Consider the following 27,495-nt stretch of genomic DNA (forward strand, 5'->3'; position numbering starts at 1 on the left):
ATTCTTCTTACAAATTTAGTCTTTTATGTTATTTTAGGTATTTATTATTTCTACTCTTTTTATATAATTTAATTATGTCTCTACTAATTTATTCTATCTAGGATTTTACTATAAAAAATACTAAGACTTCCGTATTACGAATAGGAAAATTTCATATAAAAATAGCATAGCTTACAACTATTGAATTAAAATATACAAATTATCGCCTTGGTCCCTCGATTGTAACCTGATTTAGTAATTTTTCAGTACAAAGTTTTTCAGTGTATATTTTATATTGTGCATATAAGTGCTTTTACGATTTTTTATGAACTTTGAAACAATTATTAAACGCTGCAAATAAATCTTTATCTAAAACAAAATATTTTAGATCGAATTTCCATCTTACACAGTGAAAAAATACATTTTTATTAGAAATTGTTTTCTAAATAAAACAATTATTTAACTATGTCATGTAAGTTTCAATGCATTATAAGCTTCAATAAAGGTTCATTGATTAATTTAGCGACAATTTTATACCGATTATGCAAGGAATATGAATAACAGACAATTTAAATTGAAATGGAAATTCTAACCTAACTTTAACCTTACTTTTATTTCGTTTTTTCTTTGAAATAACTTCATTTAAGTTTATAATTGTTCAAAAATCACAATAAATAGTACACTAGTTCTTTTTTGTAGAAAGACGTTTCCGTCTAAAAATGTGGTTTCTCACTGTATAAGATTTAAATTCCATTTTAAACACTTTGTTTTCGATGAAGAATAATTTTTAGTTTACAAAAAATAATTTAAGCTCCACAAAAAAAATCGTACAAAACAATTTTATGCATAAATTATCATGCATCTTTAAAATCGTACCTACTCTTTCTAGTTTTAAATTTTCCCACCAGATTGCATATCGCAGTTTAGCCATTGCTAATAACTATTTGCTCAAACAGCATAACACTTCAGAATTACATCAAACATTTTTTCGAAACAGAAAGCGTACAATTATAAAAATGATTTATGCTAACATGTAACTTTCGAATTACATATAAAAACAAGTTTAACAGAAAGTTCTTGATGTTATTTTGACGAATAGTGTCAGTATAATCTCGACGAGAAAAAAAAAGAGAACGGCGAGTGTGATTGCATGAAATGTCCGGTGGCTGCACTGACGTGACCTATCCTTACTAAACGAAGTTAGGGGAAGCTTGTCTAACACGATTAAGAGTACGCGTTAACTTCAAGGGCTTAAGGAAACTTGGTTCATGAGAACCGGTAAAGTTTGAAATGCTTAACCCTGCCTAGTTCAATCCATCAAACTGAGTCGGTTATGTAGTTGATTAAGTCTTCGCTCATTAAATGAGACCATACATTGGCGTCTGTTTGTTTCTACACTGACCCAATATTCTAGAGTTACAAAAAATTTACTAAAACTATACTTTCAAAGAATAGAAATATGAGAATATAGAAATAAAATAACAGAATGTATTAGCTTAGGTGGAAACAAGATTTTCTAGAATAAGTAGTTCATTAGTTCTGCTAATTTTGCATTATAATTTCGAGGGAAAAGCGTCACTCTGTTCATGAGAGTTCAAGCTACAAATAGTTTAGGGAAAATTCGTAAAATTGAATGTGATAAAATAAAAGAATAAATCTAACCCGCAGCAAAGCAGCGCCCATGTGTGTGTACAATTTCCTTGGCTGACTCTTTTTTTTTAATCTTCGCGATAATTAAAATCTTAATATTAGCTGAATAAATAATGAGCATTGTCCTGAGAAAATAAGAAAGTAAATCGGCAAACAGCGAGAAGTCGTACACTGATCAAATTATTCGGTATTTTAATAAAGTGGCACAGTCTTTGGTATATTATTTATTTTGCATAAAATGAGTGGAAAACGGTAATCCCTGCAGTGCGCGGAATTTTCATGAAAACGAAAAAGAGCATCGTAATGCCAGAGGGCAGGTTAGTATCCTAGCTTTAATGCGGCATACGAAGCGTCCAACTTTGCACACACCAGACATCCCAGGCTCTATTCAAGGTTTTCCACCGTATTCGTTGTGCTGAGGAACTCGTTCTTGGTGCAACTAGTTTTAAACTTAGTGGATGTGGTACTAGCTCAACGTCAATGACTTCGCATTTATCTTTTGATTAATCATGATGGACGAAAGTTTCCAACTTTCTACTACCTTTAGTTTCACGACATGTTACCAAGTCCTGATACATCAAATGATATTGTTTTAATTATCGAAAATTTGTTTCAGTATCTGCTCGCTGTATCACAAGATACGCATTAAGGAAAATTAAAACAATAACTGAATGTTGGGAGTCCACGGTTCCCACGATTCTAGTATCGGCTTTTCTTTTCCTTCAACTACCCCTATTCTATCCCCCATATATTCCTACCCTAATCCCTTTCATGCATATCTCTCTACATTTTTCCTTCGAACGCTTCGCCCCTCTAGCAGGTATACCTTATTCCAGTCGCCCTTATTACACTTTATCCCTAAGTTTATTTTCTATTTTCCTTTGCCTTATTCCCGTAACTCAATCCCCACGTCCACTTATCCTTACTTTTTCTCCTGTTGACGCCCCTTCTTTGAAGCAAAACGACCCTACCCTTACTCATTTCCTTATTCTACATTATACCCCTTACTTATGCCAGATCCCTTTTTCTACTTTATTCCCTATCCTCCTTTACCCTACACTTTTATCTCAGCACCATCCACCTTTGCATCTTTACACGTTCTTCCCCTCGCCATCGTCATTTCCACTTCTTACTTTTTAAACCCTCCTTCTTTCTATTCTCTCGAAATGCATGCAGGGTGAAAATAATAAGAATAAATTAATCCATGTCCTCATATATCCTATTCCTCACACCATATTATTTAGCCCTACTCCACGTCTTAACCATTGCCTGCTTCTTGCTGTTCCTCACTTTCCGCAACTTTTCCCTCCATGTTTCCTAAAGTATTTATATAAACCTTCCCTTCCTTCACCCCAATCACAAAGATTTTATTCATTTCAGTCATAAAACCCTTCGCTTTTTCCTCAACTTATCATTCGTCCACAACTCTTCAATAAATTCGAACCACCTTCATATCTGATCCACTTTCGTCACCCAACTCTAACTCTCTTTTCGATTGATCCCTCATTTCTAGGGCTATTTTTATTCGAATTTTATAATTGACTTCAGGTTTTTTGAACATAAACGAATAAGGTAAATATCCCAATTTGGTCGAATGTAAGGATTTGTTTGGCATATTTTGCTTGTAAAAGTATTTTAAATCTTATGAATCGGTGAAAGTTTCTAATACCGCATAGTTTGAACATTTTTTCAACAATACTTTGTCTGCTCATCTATAAAAGCAAACAATTTTGATTAAATAATAAAGAATATTTCATGCTGTACCAATGAACCTATTTGGGCGAATAAATTTTTCCTCTGACCCAGTTAGGGCGAATCAAATGTCTCAATTTGGGCGAGAATCGCCATGTTATATTTCCTATAGTGTCGAGATATCGTCATTGATAAGAACTGCCTCCTAATTTAATTTGTCACTAGGAATCTGAAAATTTTAACGTGAAAATTTCTCAGCATAATAAATCACGTAATTAAAAAAAGAGAATATTTTTATAGTTTGCGTTTTTAAATTGGCTATCTCATTGTTGTAATAGTTTCGCGCACATTTTAATCAATTATTCAATACAAAGTCATAAAAAACAGGCTTCATAAAAGGGCAAAGCTTTCAGAATTGAAATAGTGTGCTTGTTATCTTTAAAGAACGCCTAATTTTTGTGTAACCATGTTGTTTGTAAGCACTCGTACAAATTCCTCCAACCGCTTTTTTCCGTCCGTATTAAGGCGGAAGGGAATGTCCGAATTATACATTACCTTCCAGTTATATTGAATAACAAATTCGAAAACCTCATAACTAATACTTACTTTTCAATCAAATATTCGCGCTACACAAATTTTGAAGCAATGTTGACACGAAAAACTACATAGCCTGTCAACTCTCGAGCTAACAAGCCGACTGTAATGTGATGCTCGATCGGCCACAGATGGCCACCCGTGACTATATAACCTTTAAAGACCACGAATACGTAATAAAAAGACTATAAAACTTACATCAAAAAGATCTTTAATCCACTCTAGAGTGTGAATAAACTATTACTAGTGTTATAAGCTTTAAGATTACCACGGATTTACCTACAATATGTGAGCATTCGCACAAACTGGGTCACTCGCCCAAAATGGGACATTTACCTTAAACTTTTAGAAAATATGTTTTTCTTAAACTTGAATCAAAGAAGTGAGTCGATAATATGGGGATGAACGTATGTGTTAAAAAGGAGAAACAAATCTTAGCAATGTGACCACTTATGAAGCGATCATGCGCTATTGTGACACCTGACAGAACTAAATTTCCAACCCACCCCCCTTCCGCTATCGCGCTTGGCATCACAAGTTCATTTGCAAGTTGCATAACGTATAAATGGAAATAAAATCGTGTATTTATAAAGTAATCAGATCCCAGAAGCATGACAATTTAATTTACTAAGTGGCATTTCGTAAATATAATGAATACGGCATTAAAATCGTGACCATTTAATGCACAATTCACTTGAATCATTGATGTCAGACTTTGTGATGATTAAAAGCACATTTTCACGACCTCCATAGCACTAATTTTTTCTCAGAGATCCCAGTGTTGGGGAAGTTTTATTTTTTGCCTTTGCGTTAGGGTAGTGTGCTTATTGGTCGCGCGCATGGACATATGAAACACGGGACTAGGCATGCCATTGCGGGGTTGATGCAATGAGGGGGGAGGTCCGCCATCTTATGATGTCCCGAGACAAAAATGGCAGCGCCTAAATGTTTATATTTTCATGCACAGTTTGTCAGCAAAAAACACTCGTACGCTTAATCAAGTGGCACATCGTAAGTTGGCGGCTCTCCCTACTCATGAAATTCTCCCCCCTCCCGTGAATTCAATTCCGCTCGACAAGTTAGGATGGCATGCCTAGTCCTGCGTTTCATATGTCCATGGTCGCGGGCCGGCTGCGACCAATAAGTACGATGGCATAATACTTAGAGAAAAAAGTTGTCTGGAAAGAAAATCATTGTCCTCTTGCTTGTTTTGTTTTGAACCAACTAAACATGTTCTTTATACAAGCAAAATTATTTGATTGCAAGATTAGATGATGTATGTTGCAAGTGGAGAATGCTTGCTGCAAAAACATTTATTGTGAGAAAAATGGAAATCAATCTTGAATTTGAAGGAAAATTTCATTTGTGTCCAAATGCATCTTATTGACACAGGAGGACATTTCTGTGAGTGAACGGAAGGGGAGATGGAACGAAAGGAAAATTCACCAACATTGGGATCAATGCTTTTGCTGTGAAGTATCTTCAGTGCTGGCAATCTGAAAATAAAAATCCTCACTGTTAGCTGTAAAAATTTTCAGAGACGCGCCACTAAAGCTTAAAGGCAGAAACCGTTCCTAAATTTTCCTAAACTTCAACAGAAACTTCAGAAACGGTAACTGCATAAACCTCAAGTAACATATTTCAGAAAATTTGGTTACAGTTTAGGAATTTGCAGTAACTGAAAATTTTAAAAGGTTAATCATTTTTTTTGGTTCATTAATTTTAATATAAAACATGAAGTCTAAATTCGTCCTGAGAATACAAAATAGCAAGGAAATATGAATCAATTTCATACACATAAGACTTCTCATGTATCTGTGTTACAATGCACGTACATTCATTGTATCAAGTATATAATCAAAGACTATCTTTAATTATAAGAATTGTTTTCACATTTGATTCTTTGGGTATATTATATAACACAGTTGTTCACATATAAACTTCGCTCGTTTATATATTCTTACTATAATTTTTATTGTTAAGACAAATATAAACTGCAAATTTATATTAAACTTATTTAACCATACAATATTGTCTCTATACATTAAGTGTTTGGAAAAATTTATGTACAAAATTTATACAAAATGTTATTTCATGTCTTATAAATAATATTTGTATGTAATTTTTTCTGAAAAAATTGAATTTTTAGCAAAAAAAAAATCATTTTCAGAAAAATGGTAAAATCTTCAACTAAAGAAATGGATTTCCAACTAAAATATAAGTGTTGCACAGAAAAATGATTTCTTAACAAAGTTTGTCAACCAAAATTTAAAAAACAAAAGTTGAATCCTCAAATAGAGAGTAGATTAACTTTCAAGCAAACAGTAGCATTTCCACCCGAGAAAGATGAAATTTCCACTGAAACAGATGAGTTTTTAAATCAAAAATACAAATTAAAAAAAATTGATTTTTGAACCGAAAAAGGTTTTATTTTAAATTTTCTACATCAAAAGCTAAGTTTTAACCAAGAAGTAAATTTTCTGCGAAGATTGTATTTGAATCTTTAACACTAAAAAACGATGTTTCAACGAAACAGTTGAATTTTTTATAAAAAAGGATACCTTTTTTGTAAAAAAATGTTGAATTTTGATGCAAACAGTTGGATTTTTATCTAAGAAAGATGTCATTTCTACTAAAATGGACAAATAAAATATTTGATTTTTTTTCTTAAATATACTTTTTTAACCAAATTATTTACTTTTAAACTCAACGGTTGCATTTTTATCGAAGAAAGATGCCATTTCTCAATCTGAAAAGAAGGATTTTCCACACAAAAATTGAATGCGCATGATGTTTAAAAAATTATGTACATAAATAAATTAACCCCATTTCTCAAGAAACCATTACAAAATGTCTTGAACCCGCAAATTAGTACTGATACTTAACCGCTATGCTTCGTCTGCTAACCGAACGCACTCGAGAATCGAAGAGTGCGCATGCCTTTGCTTACTTCTTTCCGTTACGAGAACTGATATTTCTGTTACCATTTAGGAATTTTAAGAAACTATTTGTAATTTTCATAAACTGCTTCTGAAGTTAAATAAAAATGTAGTAATTTTATTATAAATGTTACTGATTTCCGTTTTCAGAAACCTAATTACGTAAATTTCAGTTACTTTAGTGTCGTAAATGTGTCGGACTTTTCCCCAAACTGCTATCACCAAAGTCTAGGTTTGTTACCGAAAGTTTCTATGTAAACGTTTTATCCAACCGAATTATTGTAAAAACATAATGAGAGATTTGGAAATTCGAACTGAGACAGAAAAAAAGTATAAATGTTAATATATTACACTGAAATTAGTTCAAAATGAACTAAATGGCCATTTAGATCAAATGGTCCTTTTGTGCGTAGTATTTATAAGGAAAAGTATAAAGAGAGCCAGGCTGCTCATCACAGAAGGCCGAATTGATTATCATTTAGGACCGAACTGATTACCATAAAGAGTTCTTAGAAAGTCGACTAAATATTTTTGGACAGTCGTTTTGGCCATCTTTTGATATTCCCAGTCTCTCTCACGTAACGGACTGGAAATTATCAAAACCAGTGGAACCTACAAGACCTGAAAATTGATTTAAAATACATACAATCTAAAAGCAGTTTTTATTATTCATGGAAACCAAGGTGTACAAGATATAATTTGATATACAATAGCAATGCATAGTTGACCATTTACTATATATTTTTTGGAGCTCGAGAAACTTAGGATATGGGGCCACTGCACTGAATTGTAAGATTTCAAACACAGGAGTAAATTCAGAAATCAATATCACACATATCGTTACTTTCTTTATCATCAATAAATGGTGAAATCTCAGGCACGATTTTAGTTAGACACGGTAAGATGACAAGAAGTTGATAGATAAATGTCGAGTGATGCCTTTTTTCTTAATCTCTTGGAACTATCAAATTTGAAGCTGAAAATTCCTCGCCTGTTCGAAACATCGGAAAGCAACTTAAACTTATTCACTCACTATGAAAATGCTCTCAGCCTTTTAATTTTCACGCGCATAATTGACGTGCAAATATTGACCCTTTGGGACTGGTCATCTGTTTATCCGTGGATGGTCAAAATCTGTGAAAACAAGATGATTGTATTGATCATTTTGAGAGGATACTTTCACTATCCTGATAGTGAGTCTGATCTTCTAATAATATTTAGACTGGCCATAAAATTAGAATCTCTCTGACTATCGAAAAAATTATGGAAGGCCTTTTCGATCATCTAGAAGAACGGACTGGCTCTCTACATTTTGATTATCTAATTTTCGCTATCCATTTTTCTTCTTGAAAAGAAAAAAGATTATTATGTATAATTGTTTTATAGAGTTAACTCGATTTTAATATATTTTTTAATTTTGTTGTCAAAATAGAAATACCGCCTATTATCATTAATAACAACAGAGGTTATAGTACAATTTCGCTCATTTCTTCAACTAAGAGAACTAAATATTAGACAGTTTAAAGCCAAAATGTGAATGAATAGAATACACCAGTGGTAGGATAGTGAAAAAATGTAATTGATTGGAAAATGATAACTTGTCGATAGAAAAAATGTAAATCGCCATATTCAGTCCGTACAGGTTTCTCCTAAATCATTGGCTTAACTTTCCTTTGTTTTACAGGACAAATGTGATCTATTTCAATTGAAATGCTTAATTAATCAATCTTCCAAAAAATGCCACGTATGTCAACTTACTCAAGCAGCATTTCGATCTTTTACCAACACAGTGGGCGTTCTTGCCACATTATCTGCTTGTGTATAGTATTGAAATAAAAATTTTATTTGCACATATTAACTAAGTTTAACTATTTGTGACATAGCATCCTTGTAAATTTTCAGACTACCATATTCATTATGTTTAATGCATTTAGAGTAAAATATCTTTAATGATTTTTAACAACTGTCATAATAGATAAGAAACGCTCCAAACAAAGATTTCACAAAAAATTAAGCTATTATATTAATGATCCTAATTTGTTCAGTTTTTGATACTTCAGTCTAAAAATAAGCACGCTTGTTCATTATACGCAGATTTTCATAAAAGCGACCGCGCAGCATTACCCACTTCTCCCCTATTACATTACAGGATCGTATATCATTTTCTGCTGAGTTCAGAAGCGGAAACAACTAATATTCTTTTTTCTTTCTCTAAACTGTACAGAAAGTAAAATACGTGACCTAAAAACTCATTGCGAACACGCATATTCTCATGTATGGGGTACACGTTCTTGTGACTGTTTACGACTCACGGCCATAGGTGATAATTAAAGCAACCAACTGTCCGAAACAGACAGCGAGTACAAAATAATGGCGGCCTTCTGTGCCAAGAGCTATGCGGAGTTATCATCCCCATTAATACAGGCTGGGCCAGAGTTGGCACGTTTGAAGTTGAAGGTTTCGAATTTTTTTTCTTCAAAATATAGGGCAAGTATTCTCTAAAAAAAATATTGTGTTTTAGTGATTTAACTTAAAAGTTGTTTCCAAAATTTGAGGGATTTGTAATCAATTAAATTATAAAACTAATTGAAGAAGGCAATACCCAAAAATTTTATTGTAATTTAGGTAATGTAAAACATAATTTTTTCGAGGTTTCGCGACTCTAAACTTTTAGTCAATGTCAAAAAGTTGAATCAATTGTAGTCTCAGTAGGTATCCACATTTTGCTTGATTATTACATTTGTTTAAATACCTATAAGGCATCACTCTCAAAACACTTTTTCCAAAGTTTTAACGATTGCAAGATTTTTTTCTAGAAATAATTAATTGAAAAATATTTAAAAACCTTTTTTTTAGCTACGAAGCGTTCATTGAACTTTTTTACTTTCATTTCCACTTCTACATTCCTAAAACTAACGTTATTTTTTTTCAAATTGTCGTGAAAATTCGAATAGTCAAAAAAAAGGAAAGCGGCGTGTACTTTGAAAAAGTAGAAATGAAAGTAAAAATTAAAAGTTGCATAATTACCTCCACATGCAAATTCAAAATTCAAAATCGCTTAACAATAATTGAACATTTGAAAATTTAAGTGTAATTGCTGAAAAGTTTACCATTTCAGAAAATGAGATTTTCGAAAACAAATAAACTTCCTAACCACTGGAAATATATTTTTTTAATTAAGACTGATCCAAGTGAGAATAGAAATCTAAACATTAAGAGATCAAGGAAAGTTTACATAATAAAACTAAAAAAGATTTAAAATATATGCAGAACAGGTCAGAATAATTTAAAATATGGCACAAATAACTATTTTCACAAAATAATTCTATTTTGACGTCAGCGTTTTGAAATATTCTCTCATTTTATATGCATAGTATGATACATTGACCCTTGTTTGGCACACTTCTGGGGTGATCTGAATTATCGTAACAAAAATTGATTAAAAAAATAAACTGCTACATATTTTGATTTGAAACTTTCATGAGGTTATCTTAAGAGCTTACTTTAAAGGATTGTGTAGGTTATAGAACCAAAAATTAAAATGGAGTATCAATTTAATAATTATTAAAGTAAGGGCAATTTGACGTGGGGTGTTATGCACAACAGTGTGCCAAACAAGGGTTAATATGGAGAGTTGCCGGACATTTGATGAAAAAGTTTGCAAAAGAAGTGATCATGGTTGGTGTATCATGGTTTTGTCCCCATTATTAATAGTCTGACTTTAAACTGATTTTAAAAATTCTTATCTTTAAAATATTGAACTCTACTCTTCATTTTATACTTTCCATCTTAAGACAGGTGATATGTGTAAATCTCAAATATTTGATAAATTGTGTTAATATTATTTTTATGATGTATCCAATTTAGTTTTTATATTAGTTCTCTACTGAGATAATTTTAGAAAAATGTATTAATTAAAGAAAAAGTGAAAAATAACTTGGACTTGAAGTGGTCATCTTTTTGACAACCGACTTTCGGTTTAGCCACAGTGTCGGTGATTGCCTGCAAGTAGCCTTGTTGCTAAATCAGGGGAACAGAAATTTAACCAGTCAGGGCTGCTTGAACCGTTTCTAATTGGAATGCATCATATTGTGCAATATACTCGACTGATTACTCACGCAGTGCGGCACTTTCAAGGCGAGATTCATAACCGGCTCTCGCCTCCTAAGCTAATAAATTGCGTGGATCAGCAGTTATAGGTATTGATAAACCGCGAGCGGCTAAATGGAGAGACTGGTGTAATTATTATTAAAAATATTTACGAACTTCTTTAAGATGATAGTCGCTGAGGGCCAAATCTGGTGAATACGGTAGATAGGGGAACAATTCCAACTTTAAATCGTTGATTTCAACCATCGCAAAGACCAACCTATGGGTCTGTTTTACGGGTAAATTTTTGATTGACTGTTTGAAAACGCGGCGCCCACCTAGCACAGTGCTTTTCAATGTCCTCTATCACCATTTTATGAATTTTTTCGATCATTTCGAGAGTAGCGATTTCAATGTGGCGTCCTGAACGTGGTTAGTCAAAAAGGCTCGTGCGACCTTTCTTAAATTCAGAAACCCACCGTTTATCCGTCGAATATAATGGACAATAGTCTCTCAGTATCGAATCCATTTCTCCTTTATTTTAAGTGATGTTAGGCCTTTTAATTAGCAATATTTAATAAGCACACACTTCTCTGATTTTTCCATTTTTGAAAAACAATCGAGGTGTATTGTTCAGTAGACTCTTAAATGTATACTAATAGAGCAATCTCTAAATGAGTCAGATCGGAAAATTTTCACCCTACCCTCGTATTGGTCTGAAACCTTTATGTGTTTTATATTATACTATTATCTTTTCGTTTTGTGAACGCCAACAAAAAATGAAACGAAAATAACAAAAACACAGTTTTTCCGTTCTCCTGAAAAATGTTCCGAATGAGGGTCAGCCCAATATGTTCCCAGGTTATTCATATAATCAGTTCAAGCCTTGAATGATTCTAGATTTTGGTTAGAGCCACCCACCTTAAGTAATTTAAACTTACAATTTGGGAAAGTCCAAAATTACCCCATATGACGGTATATCTGAGAATTTAATTTCCCGTGAATTAAAAAAATTAGAAAGACTTAGCAATCATCTGATTAGGTATAATTCCAGCTCTCTTGAGGATATTGAAAGGAGAAAAACTGAAAAATTTAAAGATAGCTCCTGCCTTTCTAGGCAGAATAATTATTCTCTTACTTCCATAGTCTCACCTTTCAAACTCTCTTAACATTTTATTTCCCTTTTCTTACTTTCATTCTTTTTTTGTTTGCTTTTTACTATGGATATAGTGCTCTCGACACGTTCCTGAGATTTCCATACATTTGCGTTGGATTAGGAGAGCGAATATTCTTGTATCAAAATTCACACGTGACTTCTCGACATTTATACAAATGTTTCTTGATCACTGGAATTTTTATCTGAAAAATATTCTGTGGTTACAATATTAAGGGCCGCGATCCATAATAAACTGTACAACCAGCAACCTAAAATTCGAGCACTCTCAACTTCCAATAGTGATAAAAAAACCAATATTCATCTATATTTGGAATAAAAAAAAACTTTCTGCTATAATATCGCTTTGTTAACGGCGATTAATTAAATTTTGGTCTAATAATGTTAGCCAATTCCGAGTTAAATGGGGATAAAGAAGGTTTGAACCTGAAAGTGATCCTCATCCGATAAAATCAAGGTTGAAGATTTCGTCATTACAGTATGATATTTAACACACTGTGAATTTGATTTTTAGGGAAATTTTAAATCAAATGAACTAGTTTTCGTACAATTATTGATTATCTAATTATGCAACTTTATAATTATATGTAATACTTTAAAAAATATAATTAGCAATTTTAGCCAAATTTCCGAAATCATCAATCTGAAAAACCATTTGGTGTTTAAATTTACAATATTTGGTAATGAAAGCTCTCGATTACAAATAAAATCTATGATAATATAATTATGATATAAAACTATAACCTAAATGCCCAAAATTTTCATTCAAAAGAGCGCTTGTATAAGAATCTGTAAACTAAAATTTTCACTAGAAAGTATTTTCAATAAAATATCTCACGCGAGTACATATTTTTAATAATATTGCACACAAGTATTGACGCTAGTTTCGTCGATTTTTCTTCCGCCGGTTACGAGTCTCGTAATAGTAGTTTGCGTTTCGAATCCTTTATCACCATTACCGTCACGTTAATGTCACAAAATAGGTGACGGTTTAATTCACGAAAATATCGTCACGTATGTAGTGTTTCAACAGGCCCATGATACATGGTTCATCAACACTAAAGCATTTTATCCAGCGCCGGATTTACCAAGGGGCACGGTGGGGCTAGTGCCCCAGGCCCCAGGGGCCGAGGGCCCCTGACGCCAGAAAATTAATAAATTTTAGAGCAAAATTGGGATTTTCTCTGCCCTTAAGAGGGTCCCTTCGAGGTTTAGCCCCAGGCCCCGAAAAATGTTCATCCGGCGCTGATTCTATCACTCCCTTCATAGTCTTGATGAACGCAATCCATTATTCAGTTTATAATGCCAAAGGTACATAGTTCACATAATGTAAACCAAGAGCTAATGATATATACACAATTTTATTATAAAAAGTCTATAAGTGCATTCGTTATAATTACAGCAAAAATCTTTCTCTCGCTGTGATATGCTATTTCAAGAAACGATTTAATTAGGTTAAACGACAATGGATATCGCTGGCGTCGTAATTCAGGCTACATTTCGATTAAAAATGGAGCGAATATAAGACGAAAAATTATCTAGGCAAGTATAAAAATTAGAAATTATCGTCGATTCGTCTACAGTTTATCTGGCCAGGTGAAATTTTGTTGCAGAGTTTCTTTAACCAGGAATCGATCTAAATTTTATCTTTCGTTTTTTCTGTGTCCATATCCTGAAACCCTTTCTCCTGTTGTCCAATCTCATTTTATCCTTTCCCCTGATCCCAATTCTTTTATTTATGACTCTTTCACATTTACGAAACACCTCCCACCGCTATTCAATCGCATATGCACTTTCTTATTTCTTCTTTCTACAAATGGAGCCAGTGGCGTCGGAACGATTTGTTTCGCGGCTCCGACGCCCCTGAATGTAGCTCAACCTTTTTTTTTGTTCTCTATTGCATCATATTTATTACTCCTACAACTATCCATTGCCATCCCCTTCATCCTCCTCTTATAAGCTTCAAAACCACAATTAAGCAATTATATGCTTTGACCTTGAGCTCCTCCACAACCTTTGTTACCACTACATACCTCCTCCTACCGCTTAATTCTCCATATCCTTAAGGAAGTAATCGTGCCAAAAGTCGGATATGTGAAAAAAAAAGTTTTTCTATTATTTTAAGAATCAATATATTATAACTGCTCTCATTCCAAATAAAAAACATTTTTTTTTAATGTTAAAATTCACAACAACAAAAAATTAATTTTAACCCTATTTTGTTACAATTGAATTTTTTTGAAATCATCGCTTCTTACCAATTTTTTAAAAATGATTGCATTTGAAGGAATTACGGTATACTTATTCCGGGAAAACATTTTCTACAACTTAACTGTTTTCAATTTCGAAAGTAGGTTTTTCTATGTCTTCTATGGCTTATTCTGTGGCTCTAAATCATTTGAACAATCTTTATAAGAAAACATTTTTTAAGCAAATAATTATATTTTATGATTATTTAGTTATTTCTAAAATTAGACAGGAGAGTTCTAGAGAATGTTTTCCTGGAAAAATAAGCAAAAAGTATGGTTAAAATATTATTTTTTATATAAATTATGAAATGACATCAGTTATAATACTTTGATTTTCAGTCATCTAAGAACTACTTTTTTCAGAAATCTGACTACCTTACGCTACAACTACCTTACAACTACCTTAACGCCGTCCCACCGTCATCCAATCATATTCATGCCTACTTCCTTCTTCCTCCCACTTGAGCTCACTTCTCCGTTCTCTCGTCTAATCCTTTTTACAGTATAATTCCGGTAACTTGCCGTCGGATAAGTGTATAATCCTTTAAAAACGTCATCAGACGTACGGCACGCACACTAATTGTGGTTCTCCCACTACGTGTGCTATTTTGCTCATGATTTGCGCCAATGATTTACGCATGCGCGCACCTAATATCCTGCTACTAGAAGGGGCGTCCGATAAGTCCGCAATTCCTGGAATTTTCCGCTTCTGTAGCCCCGAAGTTGGAAAGTTATTGGACTTGTACTGTATCTGCTACTCCTCTAACTCTCCATTTTGTATCCCATATCTGTCTTTTTATATACCATTGAACGTAAAAGTTATTATACGTGATAATTAAGATGTTTTAATATGTTTGCCTGACTAAGCATTGAACTTCACCGTTTTCTCCGCTTTCTGACTATACATTGACCTGAACTACTAAAAAAAACTGCCGAATGACATTCTGATAAAAGCGAGATCACAGAAAAATGATAAGGCACATCTCAAAACCTCTTCCAGCTCTCCCTAAAAAAACACTTGTCAGTGAATATTCACAGAAGAGTGATCCTTCGCAACTCGAAATCCTTTTCCAAGTTTCCTTATAAAAAAACGCGTGTTTGTGACTGTTCACAGAAGAGTCACAGAAGAGAACGGGCCTAATGTAGAACCCCAGTGTAATGAAACTTGCAAAATTTTCGAGGTTTCGCACAGTTATAGAGGCAGTGAAAACAATTGAAGTAACTAAGCTCGAAATATGATATGGAAGAAAATCGAGAAATCTGGATGTTCAGGATTCGTGATTAAAATCTCCAGTGCTGCCATCTGCTAGACAATTCGAAAATTAGTGATGAAGTGAATTATTATAGGAAGAGTAAATTAAAGAACAATTCTTTAGTGTGCTTTTAGTGTGCAATATTCCTGATTATATGACATTTCTTGTGTACTTATAACTTAATAATCCTTATTTTAGGATATAATAGTAAAATATTGTACCATTGTTCCAATATAGCAAAAAATATTATCGCAACAGAACCTTTCTAATTAACACAAAAATTTTGCGGTCTAGAAACTTTAAATCCAGAAAATTTGGCCGAATCTTAATACTCGACCTTTCTTGAATGGTTTTAAAGTTCAGTGATAAGTTCCTTAATTATATTTATAATGGCTAAACCACAAATATTTATGGCAATATAGGGCGAACTAATGAATTCGACCTGCCTTTTAACAAAAAAAAAAAAAAAATACGAAAGGAAATTCTTAATTAGAAAATGTCCCAGTTGGCACAAAGTTTGGCGATGTCTTTTCGACATCGTTACGACATATTTACGACAACTTTACGGCATCCTATGTCCATTTCGTTAAGGTGTCTTTACGATATCGTAAATAAGGCGTATGATCTGATGATGTCTTTACGATATCGCAAAGACACCGAAACGACATGGACATAGGATGTCGTAAAGATGTCTTGAAGATGTCATAACGATGTCGTGAAAAGGTCTCAAAATGTTGTGCCCACTGGGGTCTTCAAAACTTATCTTGTCGTTAGACTATAGAGAATCGGAAAGTCATACAGAAAAACGGAAATTCTGCAAACACATCGAGTATACGTGAAACCTGAATAGGTCCAAATTAGAATGAATTCCTAAATATTTAATATAAACTACGAAAATATAAAAATAATTTTCAAATTTTTACTTAAATTAGACCTTTTTATTTATTCGAAAAAAACATCCCATAACTAATCAAATTAGCACATAAGGATATACAGTGAAACTTCTATAATTCGAACCGCCGGTAATTCGAATTTTCGATAATTCGAAGTTTTTTGTTTTTCCCTGCCAAAAACTCCTATTATTTTAATGTTAAAAATATTCTATTATTCGAATTTTGATAATTCGAACTTTTTGCTAGTTCCCATCAAATTTTACCTCCCGAGAGAGTTTATAGTTTCGATAATTCGAAGTACAAGAGTATACCTGAGTTCTGGCCGCTTTGAGCTTAATCCGGCAACAATGAGCAGATGCAGAGAATGTCTCATTGTTCTGAGAAAAATGATTAAGTGCAATAGCTTGTCAAGTAATTTTTGATCTTTTATGCTTATTCTATTGATCATCTTTGGAGAATTTTTGGACGATGCGGAAACTTTGTACCCCGTTTCTAAGATGGTTATAGACAATGAAAAAATTAATGATTTTGTCCAGTATGTTTTCAAACGTGGTATATGGGGCAGAATGCGTCAAGTATTCCCACCTAAAATTATATCGCATAGGTATCAAGAAAACTCTGCTTTAATTATTGCATCTACAGACGTCCTGACCCTTTGCGTACCTTGTAACCATAAGTGTGCTTTTTGGGTTTTCTTCTTCGATATCAGTCGTGATACTTTTGTGTTTTTATTCTCCTGCTATTTTAGATACCTAAAAAGTGATTAATCTAGATAATATTTACAATTCAATAAATTATATAAACTAAACAATAATAAATTAAGATCACGTACCTCAGCCGTTCATAAATACGAAATCTAAATGAATTCAATACATTAGAGTAAACCGAACCATCTTCGTTTCCCTTCCATGTCATATGCTTAAAGGCCTCCGGAAATTTTAGAACTGTTTCAATGGCCATCTTGAAGGCATCACCAAAACCTGTACATTTAACAGAAAACAAGTGGTCTCCTCAATTCCGTAGCAGTTCCAGATGTTTCATGCTCGTATTTGTGGGGTTGTTTTGAAATCCAGTGGGAACAATCTTTGCCCACTTAAAAGGAGCAAGGAAGGGTTTATCAGTACAGAAGGAAACAATCTCTGGTAAACATTTGAAGTATTCATTTTCATTGTCGAGTGAATATACATTGCTTGTACTTGGACTCAAACATAGGCCCTCACTTGCCGACTCTCCTGTAATAAATAATTTGATATATTAGCTTAAAATGACGAAATTCAAAACATTTCAATCCCTGTAAATATGTATAAATTTAGTTTACTTCTTTTAGGAGTTAAGTAGTAAGTAATATATAAGATCCTTTCTGAGTTACTACTTACTAGCAGCCGACAGGAAAAAAAAAACATCTAATTGTTTGGAATTACTGAAGTTACGAATTCGTTTAATAAATTGTTCATAAAGTAAACTATTATTGTCGATTATGAAAGTAGTATGACTAATTATATGACATATTACTTATATGACGTATTGTGTAGTCTGATTTTCCTGTTCACCTCACTATCCACAGACTGAGTTGCAGCCAAGTGCATTATAGGGGAACCTGTGTGTTACGAACCAGTGTTACGAAAACTTGACTTGTGTGCTTTTTTTATATTTTTGCACACGTAGAAATCATATTTGGGGTCATTTTTACCATATTATACGGATTTGACAATATGAGTGACAAATAATGTATGACGTATACATAATACTATGAATCTAAATGTTACAATTGTTGTTGCTTACCAATTTTTTATGAAGTACAACGATATAGAAAACAAATCCATTGTTAGCTCGGTATTGAATCCACTCAATTTGTACTCATGCATTTGAGGCATTTATAGCAATATACCATTTTTCAATCAAAAGTACCCTGAAGTTCCGTCTGGTATCTAAAATTCTACAGTTATTTCAAGTTTATTATGATAATTACTATCATATCATTTGCCACTTACAGCTATCTTTGACATTTGACGACCATTTTATTAAATAAATTTGAGCGTGAATATTTGCGCACGGGACAATTAAAAATGCCGAAAACTATAATCCTCGACACTGTCCAATTCCCCAAGCGGAGCACTCCCAAATAATAAAATTCCTACATAACAAAATGTCCAAATAATCAAATTATCGAACTGCTTATAATATTTCCGAATTTGAAAGTGCCTGAAAAATAAAATTCCCGACATGAAATTACCGAATTATAAAATATCTGAACTCCAAAATTCCCAAATTCGAAAAATTTCCGAGATTAAATCATAAATAAATTTATTTTAAATGAGTTTCATTTATTTATTAATAATTCAATAATAAAATGTTTTTATTAAAGAAACTTTTTTCATATTATAGAGTCTTACCAAAATTGTTGTTTGAATTTAACATGGAAATTCTATTGAAATTGTATACAAAAATTATTGTAAAAATACGTGCGCCACAAACAAACTAAAATGTTCTCCGAACATAACGACATTTTCCAATTAATCTTTGCAGGATTCAATGCAGCTCTGATTCATCTCGAAACTTCATTCTATTTATTTTTTTCAATTAAAATTTTTATTTCTTGTGAAGACTTTTGTAACTTTAAAAAAATACTATTCAGCCTTTCAACCAAAGTCTTTCATACAGAAATGTATTTATCAATAATAGTTATTTAAAATTATAACATTATTTTTTAAAAAACCTTAAAATTAAAAAAATGTTATAAAATCATTTGACTTTTTGATTTTTCATAAATAAAAAATATTTATTGAAACTATCTGGAATATTCTTATTCACAGATTTTCAAACTTTTAGATTTCGGCAATTTTATAATTTCGGAAAACCGATTATTCGGAAGTTTTTCAGTTTCGGTAATTTTATTTTTCGGGATTTTTCAGTCATCCCACTTGTATAGACGTGGTAGATCAAGGATACTATCTTTTTCATCTGCTAACTGCAGGAGGAAAAAGAAAAAACTACATTCGTGAAATTTCAGTTTCTCCAATACTACTCACCATTTATTCATTTTAATATATTAAAAAAATTGGGATTTCATTTTCCATTTTATATTTGAGATTTTGAATTTGTAATTTTCGACGTCAAATTCGATTACCTCAACAATTTCATTTTAGTAAGTTTCATACAAATATGTGAACACTTCGAAAGTTTAGACATTATATTGGATCTGCCATTTTGAGTTCACAACCAAGAAAAAACTAGGGATTCAGTAAAGTTGCAGCTCAATTAAAAGCTGGCATTATTTAGAATTTAAGCTCTAAAGAAACTCATATTAAGGTTATTATTTTGTTTGTTGATACCCGATATATGGCCATCGGCGAGTGCCAAAACTTTTAACTAGGCATGATCTGAAAAGCGCGGGCCTTTTTGAAATGATTAAATACTATAAATAGTCATATTAAAAAACTTTTTTATTCTTTTTGAAACAAGTGAAACTGAATGATGCAAATACCTAGCTTCTCAAAAAATGTTATTAACGTAATATTACAAGTGAATATTACATTATTGTAAATAGTCCCGCGCTTTTTGGTACATGCGCATTGGAGAGCATAAGATTTTCAACATAACCTTTAAAAATGTCATATTTCATGTGCGATATCTTTCTTTCAAGAATGACTAATGTCTATGATTTTAGTTTCTTCATTAAATTTTTCCCAGTGCAATATTATTAAATTCGAATTATAACTCGCAGAGGAATTGCCTAATATATTCCCGAGTTTCGATCTGGGCCCGATCGGACTTTCCACATGTGGTCGCAAGGAGGTAGATGGTGTGGCTCGCGTCAGAAGAACGTCAAGTTTTAATTCACTAGGATCAACATCACAATTAATTTTTAGATTTTGAAGATTTCCAGCAATATATTCGAGAAAGAGTCGTAATTTTTTGTGTATTTACTATTTATGTGAATGAAGAAAATGTTTTCCAGCTTTTTAGAATTTTATATTTTATTGCTGATATTGTAAAAATAGAGATGACCTTATATCAAATGTATGAATTTCCGGATTAGGAACATTGTAGATTTAATGCTTTTTATATTTTCTCGAATATAACCTCACTTTTTAAATCTCAATGGACGTGCTACATGTGCATTAATTAAACAAAAATCATTCCAAAAGAACAATAAGAAGATTCAAAAATATTTAGATTTAAAATTCATTCGTGTATGTGCAATAACTCTTAATTGAAACATTGTTTGTCAATGCATAATAGTTTCCTTCAAAATACAAACTCTTATCGATAAATCCAAGCAATATAAAGCAGATTATGTAATGTAGAAACTTGAAAATAAGATATAATTTATAATTATATATAATATAGAATATTAAAAAACTAAAGTTTTTAAAATACAAAGTTGAAAAAATATTATTATAAAAACATGTGAAGTTTGATTAATGATAGAAATAAAAAATTGAAGGAGCCAAATCGGGCCCCCATTTTAGATGACGAGACCTGAATCCTGTCGGGTAGGACAGGTTACTCTAAAGGGGCCACATTTTTCCCGATCAGGGCCCGACCGGCGCCCCACCAGAATTTGTGTACGGGAAGTTAAATGTGCATCATTAACTTGTAAAATCATTGAAATGAATAATTGGAAAAGTTACAAAAAGGCTCTATTAGAACCATTTTAATCTATACTTTGGGTTCATTTAGAAAGCATTTATCAATTTTGGTTCCTTTTCAGCAAGAGAGGCTCCTTTTTGTCGCAGCTCCTTTGGAAGCAAAAATTGGATCTTAGAGAAACCCCAGTTTTTTCTGTAAGCTTCAAAAGCCAAGTTTTAAATAAGCGGATTTAAAAAGCCTGTTGTAAAAAGTTTCATACAAGTATGAATGAAGTTAGAAATTTTAGACGCCATATTGGATCCGTCATCTTAGATTTATGGATTAGGATGTAAAATTCAAAGTCCGTGACCTCGGAAACCTCCGCATACCAAGTTTCATATAAATCAAGCGAAATGTTGAATAGTTAAATTGGCCATTTTACCGTGCATTATTTGAACTCTAAACGAATTTTTCTGGAATTTAGTAAATATCACAACCTTTAATATCCGCATTTACTATATGATTCGCACATGATGCAATGTGAAATGGTAAAATTTTAAAAACTTCAGGAATTATGCGTTCAGAGTTCAAATGATGCACGATAAAATGGCAAATTTTGTCATTCACTCTTTTCCGTGTATTAATTGGTAGGATATTAATTAAGCAAAAATGTGATACATTATTGCTCGAGATTAATACTCGACAGTATATATTTTCAAATTACTAGCATTACTTATTTACATCACACACGTTACATTTACTGTTAGAAATATGTTGAAAATTCAACCACTTTTCAACCAATTTCGTGGTTGAAATCTCTTTCATTCAGATAATTTAAATAAAATTGAATCAAATGTAGTTGCAAAATAATAAAGACATATGCGGCATGTACTTCCCCCAAAGCCAGAACCCAATGCAATGTGACAAAGTCCCACGACACCTTATCTGTGTCTTGAGATCCACTATATTAACAAAGAACATAATATAATATATAGAAAATGAAGCAGCTTAAAAAAAACAAAAGGTACGTTGAAATAATATTATCAAAATGAGAAAATTTTATTCATACTATCGGTACTTACTACTGTATGCGCTTTCAGGTTATGATTTCAAAAACGAGTATCGAAAAGTTGGTCTAAACGGACGGGAACTTCATTATGGCAATATCATTCCAATGCAGCTTTTGTTTATTTTCTTTAAAGCTGCTTACTTTTCTAAATATTATATGCGCTTCATTAATCTCATGGATCTTACGACGCGAACTTACGAAATAACTCATGATTCCTTATCAGAATTCTTGGGGTAGAGTTATTAAATTTCAAAGCACAGTATTTTTAAGGAATGTTTATTGCTTTTATTTAAGATTTTCGATTATTTAAAAATTTTGAATCAAACCTATTCATTTTCCTGAAGAATTATACCTGCTTTGAAATTCACTAACTGCGCCGAATACATTTTTTTCGTTGTATTGAAATTCCAATTAAATGTAGTTGAATTTCCAACTGCATAGTTGAAATTTCAATTACACGTGCTAATTTTTCATTCACACGTAGTTGAAATTTAAACAACCGTAATTGTATAATACTTCAACCACATGTGGGTGAAAATTCAAACAGATATTTCTAACAGTGTTTTTCATTAACATTACTTGTTCATATTTATAATTACATTAGACGAATGACCCGACAGTGACCGGAACTAGATAAGTTCCATGTTTAACGCAAAAATTCAACACACTTTAGATGTTTTTTTTTCGAAGTGCCAACCCCAAAAGTTTCTCGTTGACTCATTGTTTATCCTGGAGTGTACGTTCTGTGCTTAAAATGCCTTGAGTTACTCCAATACGTTACTCCGTACCAACGAGGTGTCTCATTTACCTGCAGAACGTCACATATAATATGGTAAAACTAAAAGTTTCTCCAAACATCACCAAAAAAAAGAGGTAAAAAGCGTTGCAGGTAAAAGTGCTCGGAGTAATCTGGGTTTGCAAAAAACTGAATATCGGTAAGGATGAAACAAAATATCACTAATGTTTTACTTTAACCCTTATCTATCTTCATTTTCTTGTACGGTGAGATTATACTAACATTTTTTTCCTGAAACGCTTTTCACCTTTTTTTCTGTGATTTTCTTCTTGAATCTTTATATTTCAAATTCTCTTATTGTGAAGGCATGTTTGACTTTGTAATTGGTCGCTTTTTTAAATTATACATTAGGGCTGCCAATTCGGGTGATTATTTACGAATTACATTGCTTTACTTCGCACGTGATTCATTAAGCTTTTATATCCATAGCTTTTATTTGTTATTTCGGATCTAATAGACGAGTCCACGCAAATATCCTGGAATCCCTGTAAATAAATATTGAAAATTAAAGAGGCTTCCTTTGCACAATAATGGAAATATGAAAGTTGGTTTGTAAAGCGACGAGAACAAAGTAGCGTCTACGGATATATATATATATATATATATATATATATATATGCGTGTGTGTGTATGTGTGTGTGTGGCGCACATAATACCTCGCTGACCACTGTTGCGGGAAACGGTACGGAGAAATAATTCATTAATTAATTAATCGCACTGTACGATCGCGTTCCCTCGTCCGCGATTAATTGCAAAAGTTGGTACGCTTTGCAGATGCTCCCCTCCCTTTTCTGCCACTGCTGCCAATTCGCTCGCATGACTGTTCGCATAATAACATTTGTTATGCGAAACGGCCGAGAAATTTATACGGGTCGCGTACTTGTGAAGGAGGCGTTCCGCGTGGAGTGGTTGGTCCACTTGAAATTGCAATGATGTCCACTCGCGCGAAAGTTGGCAGCATTGTTGTCGCTGTGGAACTACGCTTTTCCAGCAAACCGCCTTTTTACGGGTTTGAGTTGATAACGTAGTTGGGTCAAGTGACAATTTTAGGGCGTCGATCAACTTGCTTTCAGAATTCCTGTTTGCAGTATTTGTAAACTGTACCGAAGTATGCACTATATAATGGAAGCTTTTTGCACGTACATGGATGAAATTGAATTTACATGTATGTTCTACTTCAAACAATAGTATTTTTAAATTTGCTTAGCTCTATGACTATTTTCACAATATGTGATCCAAATGAAAGGAAACTAAATAATACGCCTTTTTCCATAAGTTACGTTGTCATAACTAATATTGATACCTTTATTAATCCTGAAGCATTCCACAGTTGGCAGTAATTCCAAAACCATTATGAATGATTTCGCTTTTAATCCGAATTAGTTTGTATTATTCGATATTTGGTTGATGGGAAAATGAATTCGTGGAACTGACGGTAGGTGTCTGTCAAGAAGCTTCCTGTACAAGTACGTACGAATACTGTTTCATATTGTTTCCCCATATTCGCTTTACCTTTCTTCCTTCATTTACACTCAAACCCCATCATAGCCAATGCTACATTTTACATTTACATCCTGTTTAATTGAAGTGAAGTGCAGCTCAGACCATGACTCATTTCCGCCCTCAGCTTCGTCAAACCCCTTCCATCGCAGGCGAATCTCACCCATTCTGACTCCCAACTCCCATCTCCCTATTCTGCGCCTACCTCTATGCTTTCCTCTTTTCTATTTCCTTTTATCCATAAATACTTCAACTCTTCACTTCTACCCTATATAAGGGAGAGTGAGGTATAGTGCCGCAATTTGTTTTGAATGCCCTATAAATTATGATTGAAATGTGATTGTTATGTGTCCACTTTTTTAAATAAGGCTTACAAGATCAAGGAACATTTGTTATAAATCTAATTCGCTTTTTAACTACGTCATTATATAACATTTAATTAATTGATGGATGTTGCATTCCAGGCAGCATACCCCACACATTGAGGAACGGTGGCCGTCATAAGTCTGCCCCTTATTTAAATAAAAAGCATATTGTAAAATAAAAATTATATGATTTAATTATTCTATAACTTCTTACTTCCCGCTGGAATACTCGTACATGGGCGCGGCGGTGCGGAATCATGCGCATATGTGACGGCGCGAGATTTAATTCATTTTAATACATTTAAAACGTTTATAGGAATAATTCATGAGATCAGAAGTTAAATAAAATACTTTATCTATTAGAACCTTCATTTTTCATGCTTAAGTATGTCACATTCAATCACTATTTTTCCAAACAGAAAAAGCTATTTTCTGTGAAAAAAAACTAATACGAAAATGAAAGAACACGGGTATTATTTGTTATTTTCACCGTTCATCGCATTGGCCCATACTCCACTCTACCCTACCTCTCCTCTTATAACACTACCAAGCATAATCAAATAGCCCTGTACGTTACTGTAATTTTGACCTTCTTTCCGATCTCTTCTACCATTCCATACTTCCATCCTTCACTCTCATCTTCTGCCTCAAAATTCAGACCCTACCCATTTCCATTCTTCTCCTCTAATAGTACCCATTCTCATCCTTTATATATATATCAAATTATGCCCCTTCCAACACTATTGTAGTGGCTCCTTACATCCTCTATATTTCCTCCCTAATGTACTCTTCTTTGTATCCTCCTCTTCTTACTCCATCCTCGCACCATTATCCTATCTTATGTATGCTTTTCATCTTGCCCTCCCGTTCCCTGCCCCACCCCACTCTAAACCTACATATGTGCCATATGTTCCCTTTAACCTCGTTAAACCTACCTTGATAGCTGCACTACTGAAAAGTAGTTATGCATTTTGAAAAGCGCTTACATGTTTTAACCAATTTTTTCTACTTTCGTAATGAATCTAAGCCATCTAAGCTAAGGATATAAGCTATCTCTAGTATCTGGTGGTATTCTATAATTAGGAATTTTTAGTTATGTGAAAGAGAGCGATCTTCAGGATTTAATTTTCAATATAAGCATTTAAAATTTTTCATTTTTTTTCTCTGTTTGATTTATTTCAGCAAGCATTTATTATTAGAAAAAAGAATCTACAGACTTAACATTGTTATTATTTGAATGTACAGCCCAAAAATGTGACAGTTTTTTGTGTTACGCCACTCTATATTTGTGAATCAGCAACTGTACGCTGAGTAAATTTTAATTTTTAATTAATTTGTGATTAATTTTTATAACGGTCGACCATTTTAAGATGTAACAGTTAAATTGTCGCTGGTTAAATCAGTATTTTGAATTATCACTAGTGGATCAGTTATTTTCCGACATTGAGTAGGTGATCTAGTAAGTGACTTAACTAAAAGTGCGTTACTGAAGAAACCAGCGACATGAACCTCCGCCCGGGGTGATCTGATCTCTGGGTCTCGCGGACCGTACTTTTATGGGCTTTGCCACAGCTGCGGCGCACCATTCACGACGTAGCGAGTGGGGGTTTACTAGCGGGAATCGTTTTGGTGATGTTACTGGGAGGGGGCTTCGCGCGATTGGCTTACTCTAAGTCAAATGGCAGGTGAGGTTAGGATGCTCAGTCTACGAAAAAAAGAATCATGGATGATTGCTAAACATAAGTCATGGGTATAAATATTATTTATAACCATGAATATAATTATTCTTTACATTCTCATATTAATAAGAAGGTATTGTTTTTATGGCATATAAATTTTGCAAGACTAGACGGATTGGATTGTGTTTTGGCACGCACAGTTTTCGGAACCAAATAGAAAGATTAAGTTCGTTAACCAGCTGCCCAGTGGGCACAAAGTTTAGCGACGTCTTTACGATATCGTTACGACAACTTTACGACATCCTATGTCCATGTCGTTGAGGTGTCTTTACGATATCGTAAATAAGTCGTATGATCTGACGATGTCTTTACGATATCGCAAAGACACCGAAACGACATGGACATAGAATGTCGTAAAGATATCGCAAAGATGTCGTAACGATGTCGTAAAGACGTCGCTAAATTTTGTGCCCACTGGATGTTTTGGGTCAAAATTAAAAAAGTTGGAGTACGCAAACACTAAAAATTGAACCTCACCACTTTTTGAACAAACAGCGACATAGCCAGGGGGAGGCTTAGGAGCTCCCCCCCCTCCCCCCGAAACTAAGTATTTTTTGTATTCTATTCCCTTGTCCCTCTCTTTTTGCTCAAACATAAACCCGAAGCCCTCTCCAAAAAAAATCCTGGCTTCGCCGCTGCCTACAAGATTGTAATGACAACTTTTCAAAATTTTCTTGAAAATTCGAAAATTGAAATTGAGGGATTTTTTGGAATTCTGTAAATGCTATATCTCTGGTAATTTTTGGTTTTGTGAAAAAAGTCATGAGGATAAAAGGTTTATCTTTTGAATACTATAAATCCTTTCGTTGAGAAATTTCTTTCGAATTATACAGGTAAAAACGTTCCCGATGAATCAACTTTAGGAAAAAATGTTGTACCTGAATTATATGTCAGACATTGAATGCAATACGCGATAAAATTGAAAATAACATATAATATATA

General features: G+C 33.2%; 1 long non-coding RNA gene across 5 annotated transcripts in view; it reads right to left on the bottom strand.

Moving 5' to 3' along the window:
* Positions 1–7,563: 7,563 nt before the first annotated feature.
* Positions 7,564–27,495, bottom strand: part of LOC117169277 — a 35,176-nt gene continuing 15,244 nt past the window's right edge. Inside the window, exons 1-4 of one of the 5 annotated variants that reach the window (XR_004466645.1) lie at positions 18,295–18,424; positions 17,345–17,744; positions 16,824–17,264; positions 7,564–7,988 (exon numbers count right to left, since the gene is read on the bottom strand). This is a non-coding gene — a long non-coding RNA (uncharacterized LOC117169277). Of the gene's footprint in view, positions 7,989–16,823; positions 17,265–17,344; positions 17,745–18,294; positions 18,425–21,831; positions 22,962–23,343; positions 23,435–27,495 lie in introns of those variants that run through there. The other 4 variants (XR_004466643.1, XR_004466646.1, XR_004466641.1 and 1 more) reach the window with 4 other exon arrangements.

The sequence above is a fragment of the Belonocnema kinseyi genome, chromosome 1, assembly GCF_010883055.1.
Source record: "Belonocnema kinseyi isolate 2016_QV_RU_SX_M_011 chromosome 1, B_treatae_v1, whole genome shotgun sequence".
Lineage (NCBI taxonomy): Eukaryota > Metazoa > Arthropoda > Insecta > Hymenoptera > Cynipidae > Belonocnema > Belonocnema kinseyi.